This window comes from Heterodontus francisci, chromosome 45, assembly GCF_036365525.1.
Source record: "Heterodontus francisci isolate sHetFra1 chromosome 45, sHetFra1.hap1, whole genome shotgun sequence".
In the NCBI taxonomy this organism is placed as follows: Eukaryota; Metazoa; Chordata; class Chondrichthyes; order Heterodontiformes; family Heterodontidae; genus Heterodontus; species Heterodontus francisci.
In genome coordinates, this window is record NC_090415.1 from 21,685,416 (window position 1) to 21,697,336 (window position 11,921).

Below are 11,921 nucleotides of genomic sequence, written 5' to 3' on the forward strand. Positions count from 1 at the left end.
TGATGCCCTTTTTGAGATTACTTGCTAAGGGCGTTCTGCACAGTTGGAGGGTAAGTACAGAAACAGTGGGAATGTCAGTATTGAAGGGGTACCGGACTGTCGGTGGTATATTACTGATGGAACGCTACCTGTCAGAAGAGACAGGACTGGAGGAATGCTGAACTGTCATAGGGGCAATACCAGTGGAGAGCTGCACTGTCGGATGTTCAGTACTGCGGGAGCGCTGCACTGTCGAAGAGACAGTACTGATGAAGTGCTGCACTGTCGAAGGTGCATTTTTGGGGCTGGGACGTTAAACCGAGCCCCCTTTGCCCTCTCTCTGGGGGTAAACAAATCCCAAAGTGCTGTTTGCAAGGAGAGTAAGGGCTTATCTGCGGTGTCCAGGCCAATAAATTGCCCTCGATGATGATCTGTTTATTATCGCCTTGCTGTTTGTGATATCTTACAGTGTGCCAATGAGCTGCTCTGTTTCCCACATTCCAACAGTGACTCCACATCAGAACCATTTACATGGCTGTATGGCACTTCGGGACGTCCGGTGGTTCTAAACAACGCAATGCAAGTGCAAGCCTTTCCTTCTTTCCTTTCATTCATGCCACTAAAAATAACTGTCGCAAATATCACTTAAACTGACCACCACAAATATCACTTAAACCGACCACTGCAAATATCTCTTAAAATGGCCACAGCAAACATCAAAATAAAATTTTAAATGACAATGTGTATATCACTAAAAATGGCCTCAGGAGATATCACTGAAAATTGCCACAACAAATACCTTGTATTCTTATTGACATGAACGTAAGTCGAACAGCCACAGAAAATATCACTTAAAATGGCCTCACCATATTTCACTTCAAATGACCACTGTGCCTGTCAGTTGAAATTGCTACAGATGATATAACTTAAAACGGGCACAGTGCTCATCACTTAATATATGTACATTGCATACCACTTAAGATTGCTGCAATGAATATCATAAAAAAAATCACAACCGTGGTCATAAATCACTGAAATTAGCACTGTGAATCAATGGCATTTTAAATTGGCTGCCGTCCATTTCGCTTCACCAGGGGACTCATTGCATTGCCCGAAAAACAAGCATTGTCCTGGAATTAAAATAAATGTTCGCACTTCTCATTGATGACTCATAGGATTACAGGAAAAAGGAGCAGGAGTATGCAATTCGGCTGGCGAGCCTGCTCCACCAATCAAACAGATCATGGCTGATCTTCTGCTTCAACACCATGTTTACCCACTAACTCCATATCCCAAAATGTCATTATTATCCAGAAATCTATAGATTTCCGTCTTGACCATGCTCAGGGATTGAGCTTCCACAGCCCTATGGGGTACAGAATTCCACAAATTCACCACCATCTGAGTAAAGAAATTCCTCCTCATCTCAGTCTTAAAGAGCCTGCCCTTATTCTGAGACAGTGTCCCTTGGTTCTAGACTCACCCGCAAGAGAAACATCCTACACACATCTACCCTGTAACAACCTGTCAGAATGTTGTAACTTTCAATAAGATCACCTTTCATTCTTCTAAACCCGAGAGAATGCAGGTCCAGTTTCTGCATTCTCTCCTCATAAGACAATCCCGCCACCCCAGGGTTTATTTGGTGAACCTCTGTTGCACTCGCTCTTTGGCAAGTCTATACATCTTAAAAGGAGCAGATAACAAGTGTATAGAATAATCCAGGTGCTGTTTCACAAAGTCTTTTTTTTACTATTACAGCAACATATCTTTGCCACTTGTATTAAAATCCCGTTGCAACGAAGGCCTAAATACCATTTGTCTTCCTAAATGCTTACTGCATCTGCCTGCTCGTTTTTAGTGACTCATGAACCAGGAAACCCAGATCCCTTTGGCGATCAACATTTCCCAATATCTCACCAGTTAAGAAATAATCTGCCTTTTTGTTTTTCTAACAAAGTGGATCATTTTACACTTATTCAGAGAAACATAGAAAATAGGAGCATGAACAGACCATTCGACCCTTCGAGCCTGCTCCGCCATTCATTATGACCATGGTTGATCATCCAACTCAGTAACCTGGTCCCGCTTTCTCTCCATATACTTTGATCCCTTTAAACTCAAAAGCAATATCTAACTCCTTCTTGAAAATGTTTTGGCCTCAATTGCTTTCTGTGGTAGCGAATTCCCCAGGTTCACCACTCTCTGGGTGAAAAACATTCTCCCCATCTCAGTCCTGAATGGTTTAGCCCGGATCCTTAGACTATGACCCCTGGCTCTGGACACCCCTACCATCGGGAACATCCTTCCTGCATCTACCCTGTCAAGTCCTGTTAGAATTTTATAAGTTTCTATGAGTTGCCCCCTCACTCTCCTGAACTCCAGCGAATATAATCCTAACCGACTCCATCTCTCCTCATGCGTCAGTCCCACCATCCCAGGAATCAGTCTGGTAAATCTTCGCTGCACTCCCTCTATAGCAAGAACATAATTCCTCACATCAGCACACCAAAACTGCACACAATATTCCAGGTGTGGCCTCAAAAAGGCCCTGTATAATTGCAGCAAGACACCCCTACTCCTGTACTTGAATCCTCTCGATATGAATGCCAACATACCATTTGCCTTTCTGTAGACTGTTGAACCTGCATGCTTACCTTCAGCGACTGGTGTAAGAGAATACCCAGGTTTCGTTGCATATTCTCCTCCCTCAGTTTATAGCCATTCAGATAATAAACAGCCTTCCTGTTTTTGCTACCAAAGTGGATAACCTCACATTGATCCACATTATACTGCATCTGCCATGTATTAGCCCACTCATGCAACTTGTCCAAATCACCCTGAAGCCTCTCTGCATCCTCCTCACAACCTATTCTCCCAACCTGTTTTGTGTCATCTTCAAATTTGGAGATATTACATTTAGTTCACTCATCTAAATCATTAATATGTATTGTGAATAGCTGGGTTCCTTGCACCGATCCTTGTGGTACCTCACTAGTCACAGCGTGCCATGCAGAAAAATACCTATTTATCCCTCCTCTTTGTTTCCTGTCTGCAAACTAATTTTCTATCCATTGCTATACATTACCACCAATCCAATGCTCTTTACTTTTACACGCTAATTTCGTATGTGGGACTTTATCGAAAGCCTTCTGAAAGTCCAAATAAACCACATCCACTGGCTCCCCCTCATCAACTCTACTCGTTACATCCTCGAATAATTCTAGTAGATTTGTCAAGCATGATTTCCCTTTAATAAATTCATGCTGACTCTGTCCAATTCTGCAACTGTTCTCCAAGTGCTCTGCTGTAACATCTTTGATAATGGACTCTAGAATATTCCCCACTACCGACGTCATGCTGACTGGTCTAAAATTCCCTGCTTTCTTTCCACCTCCTTTTTTAAATAATGGATTTATATTAGCTACCCTTCAATCTCTAGAAACTGTTCCAGAGACTATAGAATCTTGGAAGATGACCAGCAATGTATTCAGTATTTCTAGAGCCACTTCTTTATGTACACTGGGATGAAGACCATCAGGCCCTGGATATTTATTGGCCTTCCATCCCATCATATTCCCAAACACATTATATTCCATCTGCCATGTTCTTGCACATTCCCATTTCCTGTCCAAAACCCCTTAAAGCCTCCTTGCATCCTCCTCACAACTCCATTTCCCACATAGTTTTGTGTTATCAGCAAATTTGGAATTATTCCATTTGGCCCCCACATCCAAATAATTTATAGAGGTTGTGAACAGCTGTGGCTGAAGCACTGATCCTTGTGGTACCCGATTAGTAACAGCCTACCATCCTGGCAATGACCCATTTATTCCTACTCTCTGCTTTCTTTCTGTTAACCAGTTCTCAATCCAAAGGTGTATGTTACTGCCGATCCCTGTGTTCTAATTCTGTTTATTAATCTCCAGTGCGGGACCTTATCAAATGCGTACTTAAAATCCAAATACACCACATCCATGGTTCTCCTGTCTCTATGCGACAAGCAGCATCTGAAAAAAAAATCCAACAGGTTTGTCGAACATGATTTCAGTTTCATAAATCCACGTTGATTCAGCCTGATCATATCATTTGTTCCAAGTGTCCCTGTTATCTAATTATTTTTAATAGATTCTAACATTTTCACTACTACTGATGTCAAACAAACAGGTTTGTAATTCTCTGCTTCTCTCTCGCTCTCTTCTTAAATATTGGTGTTGCATTTGCGAATTTCCAGAGTGCAGGAACCCTTCCAGAATCTACAGAATTTTGAAAGAATACCACTGATGCATCTACTATCTCTATAGCCACTTCTTCAATACTCTGAGATGCAGCTCATCCAGTCCAGGGGATTTATTAATTGACAATCCAATTAACTTTTCACGGATTACCTCTTTACTGATACTAATTTATGTAAGTTCCTCATTTTTTACAAGTCCCAAGGTTCCCTAGAATGTCTTGAAGATATTCTGTATCTTCCTCCGTAAAGACAGATGCGAAGTAATTGTTTAGTGTCTCTGCCATTTCCTCATTCTCCATCACAAATTCTCCATTCTCTGCTTGCATTGGACCCAAGTTCATCCATGTTAATCTATTCCTGTTCAAATACCTAAAGAAGCTTTTGAATTCCCTCTTCAAGTTGCGAGCTAGCTTACATTCAAAATATATTTTCCCTTTCCAGATTAGTTTATTGGTCCTCCTTTGTTGGTTTCTAAATTGCTCCCCATCCTCGGCCTTCCCACGTTTCCTGGCGAACTTCCAAAGCTCACAAGTTTGACCTAATGCAATCTTTAATCTATTTTGTTAGCCACGGTTGATTCACCTTTTCTGGTGGGTTTTTGTTTCTTCGAGGAATGTGCATTTGTTGTAAACCGTGAAATAACCTCTTTGGCTGCTAGCCATTGCCTGGCCACTGTCAAATCGTTTAATGTATTTTCCCAATACACCAAAACCAACTTGTCCTTTATTTCTTCATAGTTTCCTTTGATTAGATTTAAGAGCCTAGTTTCAGAATGAACTATATCTTTTCTTCAAACTTAATGCAAAATTGTATCATGTCCTGGTCACAATTTCATAATGGCTCCTTTACAGCAAGGTTATTAATTAGCCCTTTCACATTACAAAATACTAAATCTGAATGAGCACGATCCCTAATTGGTTCTTCAACATACTGCTCCAGGCATCCATCTCTTACACATACTAGGAATTCATCTCCCACTGAATTAGTGCTAATTAGGATGATGCAATCATTCTATAAATTGAAGACTCCCATTGTTAATGTATTGCCCATGCAAATGCAGCTGTAATTTACTGATGTTTACCGTCCAACATTAACACTGTTGCTTGCTGTTCGACAAAACATCTCCCACCAATGTTTGCTGCCCCTTGCTGTTTATTAGCTCCACCCAAACTGATTCTACATCTTGCTCCTTCGATCTAAGATGCTTTCTCACTAATGTACTGTCTCGTCCTGCATTAACAGCGCTACTGCACATCCTTTGCCCCTCCACCTATCCTTCCTAAATGACTGCATCGAGGATTAACATGTTCGTGTCGTGATGACGGACCAGGCCTAAATTAAACAAGCGTTAATCCATGTTAAAAATCAAGGTCCAGAATCCAACAGGCGCACGTTGAAATGAGGGATCAAGAGCCAGACACAAATGCATGTCGACACATTGAAGCCTGCCTCTGGGTGAAGGACACTGCCCAAGGCGGATGAACAACCTGTTCAATAATGTTCCTCATCCCAAAACTCTCTCACTCTCTTCACATATTGTCATTACAGTTTTCAAAGTAAAACACATGCCTCCAGGAGCAGAGATGTAAAATGAATTAAATTGGATAAATCAAAGGAAAGGATTCTCAAGAATAGGTGCAGCAAGAACCCAAATCGTTTTTTCTTTCAGTTGTACTGACAATCTCTCAGCAACATCCCAATACTAACAAATGCCGGTTCGAAAGCAAAGGATCAAAAGTGATATCGATTGAGGCAATGACACCACAGTGCGAGCACACAGCTCACACACACCAGACTGAGAGAAATATCCCTTCCCCTGAAGAGAGAGAGAGGGCGAGGGTTTGGGATTTGAACTGGGACTCCTCTCCACCCAGACGTTCCCCAACTGAGCAGTTTGCTTCATCGTTGGTACCTCGTTTAATATGTTCCCCGGCGTCCTGTCCAGTGGCAGGTTAATTCCACACAATTGGAGACAGAAGTCGTTTTACGAGGAGACCTGTTTTGTTGATGTAAAACATTTAATTCTAAGCCCTGTTGGAAACATTACTGCAGTTTCAAAATGGCTGATATGCCTAACAGGAGTACGTACTCCATGAATTCCACCTCTACAGTATTATTCCTAATTTGGTTTTCCCAATCTATATGTAGATTAAATTCACCCACAATTACAGTTGCACCATTATTGCATGCGTCTCCAATTTCCTGTTAAATGCCATCACTACATCATCACTGCTGTTTGGGGTCCATATACAACACCCCTCAGCGCTTTCTGTCCCTTGGTGTTTCTTAAATCCACCCATACATATTCCACATCAGAATTCTCTGAGTTAATATCCTTCCTCTCTTTGGTACTGATTCGCTCTTTCGCTAACAACGGTAGTCCACCTCCTTTCCCTTAAATGTGACTGGAATATCCATTCCCCATTCCCTTTTTGCACAGAGACTCACCTTGGACTGTCCCATACCTGGGAGGAATTGTCCAGATAGAGGATGCTGACAGCTGGTTGTATGAGCTGTACTTTGGGTGGACTGGGTGTTTGAGTGGCAGGTTCTGGGATATATTAGGACAACAGCAGCCACCATTCATTCTTTCCATGCGGCTGGTGTGTGAAGGTGAGTTTCCGTGTCTGAGTCTCTGTGTCTCTGTGCCCAGGTGAATTGCAAGCTGATTACAGTGTGTGTGTGCGTGCGTGAGATAGAGAGAGTCCAGCCTGAATCCCTCTCTCTCTGTTCCAATCCTGACCCTTTTCCCCAATTCCCACCCCAATGTCCCTGTCCAGGATCTTTTCCCCATGGGCGAGCTGATGGAGCGAAGGTGTTAGAGTCCAATGATGGAACACAGACCGTGTGGGATGGATAGTGTCGCATATTTATTGTCTCTCTCTGCCTTTCTCCCTCCAATTGTCTCAATCTCTCTCACTCTCTCTCAAACTCTCAAACTCTCTCTCCCAATGTCTCTCTTTCTCTCACTCAATCTCTCTCCCTCGCTCTCTCTTTGTGTTTCTCTCTCTCTCTCTCTCTCTCTCTCTCTCTCTCTGTGATTCCCTCTGTGTGTTTCTCTGTGTATCTTTCTCCCTCACTGGCTTTCTCTCTTTCAGTCTCTCTCCCAAACACTATCTCTCTCTCATTCTCTCTCATCAATCTCTGTCTCTCTCAATGTCGCTCTCTCTCTTTGTGATTCTCTTTGTTTCTTTCTCTCACACTGGCTTTCTGTCTGTCTCTCTTTCATCTGCAATTTCTTTGTGTCTCCATTTATTTCCCTCTGCATTTTCCCCTCCATTTTCCACCTTTTCCCTTTCATTGTTATTTTCTGTCTTCTCTATTTCTTGCTGCTTATTCTGTCTCTTGCTGCGTTTTCTGTCTCTTGCTGTCTTTGCTTTATTGCTCTGACTTTTTCTGTCTTATCTCTATTTCGCTGACTTTTTCTGTCTCTTTCTTTGTCTCTTTTTGACGTTGTCTCTCTCTGGCTTCTTCTCTCTCTCTCTCTCTTTCTCTGTGGCTTTTTCTCTATTTCTGGATTTCTTCCCGACCCGTGGAAAATGTGGACGCCCCCTGCAAATCCCACCCCCCGCACAAATCCCAGCACCCCCAAGCACTGCAAATTTCCCCCCATCACAAATCGTCACCCATTGCTAAATCCCCCCGCTCAACATTACCTCCACAAATTACCCTCATCACCCCTGCAAGACCCCCCTACACCAATAGCGACCCCGAAAATCAATGATCCTGCCAACTATAATGACTTCTGCTCCTGAACCCCCTTGATAAGTGTACCCTTTATTTTGTATTCTCTCTCCACGTTCTTCCAAAGAAAATGTATCACTTCACATTTCTCCGCATTGAACGTCATCTACCAACTCTCCCCCATTCCACCAACTTGTCTATGTCCTTTTGCAGTTCATAATGCTTCCAAGTTCTATGTTATTCGCAAACTTTGAAACTGTGCCCTGTAAACCAATCTCGACATCATTAATATATATCAGGCATATCTGAAATGGGTGAATGTGCAGGGCTACGTAAAGAAGGCGTGGGCGTGGATCGAGGTAAATTGTTCCTTCGTAGATGCAGCACAGACACAACGAGCTAAATGGCCCTTTCCGTGCTCCAACGATTCTCTGTCTCTACAAATGGAGCTTGTGGCTGCACAATCGGGACAAGTGCAAACGTTAGCATCCTTGTCCAACATTGCAGGGATTCAAAAAGGACATGTGACAGTTCCACTGCGCAAGCCAAGGGGCCCGAGTGGTTAAACCAATGGACTGCTAAGCTAGCATGCTCTGCATACACGGGCTTGTATCTCCTTCTGTTTGTTTATTTAAATAACATGCATCTATTAATATCTGTATCTGAATACATTTTGCAATATCTCACTGCAGTTTCCCAAAGTGCTGGCAGCATTTTCAGATTAACATTCCCAAATGGAATTCTTCACCCAAGTTATACGGGAATGAATATCAGAGATCCCAACCGAAATCCAGATTTTTCTCTCCATTCCTACCATGCCTCTTTACTTTTCCTGGATTCACATCGAATGAAAGAGCAGTGAGAACACTTGGTGAAGGAGCAGAAGCATAAAGTTAACCTTTGGGAATGAACGTATTGTCAAACCTTCCTGATAGATTAACTCTGTGAGACATACTTTGAGTAGATGGAGTTTAAAGTGAGAGGACATCTAAGTAACAACAACAACATATATTAAGATAATGCCTTAAAGTAATAAAATATCTCAAGGTGCTTCACTGGAGAATTATATAACAAAGTATGACACTGAGCCACATAAAGAAATAATAGGACAGATGACCAAAAGCTTGGTCAAAGAGGTGGTTGGCAGGAGTGTCTTTGAGGTAGAAACCAAGGTAGAGAAGTAGAGAGGTGTTGGGAGGGTATTCCAGAGATTGAAGCCTGGCAACTGAAGGTGTGGCCACCAATGGTAGAGTGATTAAAATCAGTGATGCACAAAATACCAGAATTAGAGAAGGTGCAGATATCTCTGAGGGTTGTTGGGTTGGAGGAGATTACAGAGAAAGGGAGGGGCGAGGCGATGTTGGAATTTTAAAACAAGGAGAATTTTGAAATTCAGACCATGCTTGACGGGGAGCCTACTGTAGGCCATCGAGTACAGGGGTGATATGGGAAAAGGGGACTTGGTGCAAGTTAAGATATAGGCAGCAGCGTTTTGGATCATTTCAAGTTTATGGAGAAAAGAATGTGGCAGACCATCCAGAAGTGTGTTTGAATATTATGGCCATGTCCCTGCCATTACCTGTTAGTTTATAGTAAGCGTGTCCCAAATGGGAAGAAGAACTATTAATGAAGATCTCAACATATTTCTGAGTGAGCAGTTCGTGAGGACCAACCATCTTATCGGTAAAGATAAGTCCAAAATTAGTATCTTAGCGTTGAAGGGGGTCCCAGAGGTACTGGCTGCGAACAGCAGATTTTTTCGATCCACAGAGCAAAGTTGGAAAAAAGTGTTAATTGTTTAATACATGCTGCCCCGGCTTGCACAATTGCGATTTTTCTTAAGATTTAATTTAAGATTCATCTAAAATTACAAATAGTCATGAAATGTGTATGGTTGTTCTTTCTTATTATAAAACATTGTTGCCTTTGATAAAGTGATGACTATGAGCTCCGGCTCTTATCTTTTTAACTGCACGCCAACCGATCAGAAGTGTGATTTTTTTTTATGTGGAACTCTGTCTGCACTGCTGTATTAAAGAATCAACCTGCAAATTGTTTATTTTCCTCTCCCTGTTTGGGCGAAGTTGGTCCAATATTCCGGGAGATCTCTTTGAATGGGATCTGGGCGTGGGTGGGTGACATTGGCCTGTCCAAACTATCTCACTCAACATGAAGAGATAGTCAGGCAGCCGTCGGATTCAGAAAACCTTCAGTGAGGAGTGGTAAAACAAACATTGTCGTGAGGAAATGTCATGTCACCAGCTGAGAGAGGCACAGATGATGCCCCTTGGGCAGCACTGCAGCTGGTGCCATGGGGTCATTGACAGGATGTGTGTCACATCAGTTCGAATGGTTGCGTGGTCAGGGCCATGTAATATCGCAAATAGTGGTTTCGCTGTCTTCAGAGACACAAAACCACCTAATATTCGAACGATACCTTTTGGATAGAGCTCAGAAATAAAATAAAAGGGACAGCCACACGACGAGGAGTTTCCAATCGACCCCCAAATAGTGAGAGGGAGATCGAAGAACAATTATGTAGACACATTTCTGAGTTCAAAAACTATAGGGCTATAAAAGTTAGGGATTTCAACTACCTCAATTTCAACCAGGATATAATCAGTGTGAAGTGCACAGAGGGGAAAGAATTATTGAACTGCATTCAAGGGAACTTTGTTAGCCAGCAAGGAACAAGCCCAACGAGAGGGGGCGCAATTACATAAGAACAAAAGAACTCGGAGCAGGCAAAGAACAACGAACAAAGAACATTCAGCACAGGAACAGGCCATTCGGCCCTCCAAGCCTGCACCGAACTTGATGCCTGCCGAAACTAACACCTTCAGCAGTTCCGGGGCCCATATCCCTCTATTCCCTTCCTATTCATATATTTATCAAGATGTCTCTTAAACGTCGCTATCGTATCTGCTTCCACCACCTCCCCATACAGCAAGTTCCAGGCACTCACCACCCTCTGTGTAAAAAACCTGCCTCGCACGTCCCCTCTGAACTTAGCCCCTCGCACCTTAAACCTATGTCCCCCAGTAACTGACTCTTCCACCCTGGGAAAAAGCTTCTGACTATCCACTCTGTCCATGCCGCTCATAACTTTGTAAACCTCTGTCATGTCGCCGCTCCACCTCCGTCGTTCCAGTGAAAACAATCCGAGTTTCTCCAACCTCTCCTCATATCTAATGCCCTCCAGACCTGGTAAACCTCCTCTGCACCCTCTCCAAAGCCTCCACGTCCTTCTGGTAGTGTGGGGACCAGAATTGCACGCAATATTCTAAGTGTGGCTTAACTAAGATTCTGTACAGCTGCAACATGACTTGCCAATTTTTATACTCTATGCCCCGACCGATGAAAGCAAGCATGCCAAATGCCTTATTGACTACCTTATCCACCAGCGTTGCCACTTTCAATGACCTGTGGATCAAGTCTCCAACCGATCTATATCCTCTGACAATCCTCATCATTATCCTCAACTCCACCAACGTTTGTGTCGTCTGCAAACTTACTAATCAGACCAGTTACATTTTCCTCCAAATCATTTATATATACTACAAACAGCAAAGGTTCCAGCACTGATCCCTGCGGAACACCACTACTCACATCCCTCCATTCAGGAAAACACCCATGCACTGTTACCCTCTGTCTTCTGTGACTGAGCCAGTTCTGTATCCATCTTGCCAGCTCACCTCTGATCCCGTGTGACTTCACCTTTTGCACCAGTCTACCATGCGGGACCTTGTCAAAGGCTTTACTAAAGTCTATATAGACAACATCCACCGCCCTTCCCTCATCAATCATCTTCGTCACTTCCTCAAAAAACTCAATTAAATTAGTAAGACATTACCTCCCCTTCATTAAACCATGCTGTCTGTCGCCAATAAGTTCGTTTGTTTCCAAATGGGAGTTAATCCTGTCCCGAAGAATCCTCTGTAATAGTTTCCCTACCACTGACGTAAGGCTCACCGGCCTATAATTTCCTGGATGATCCTTTCCACCCTTCTTAAACAAAGGG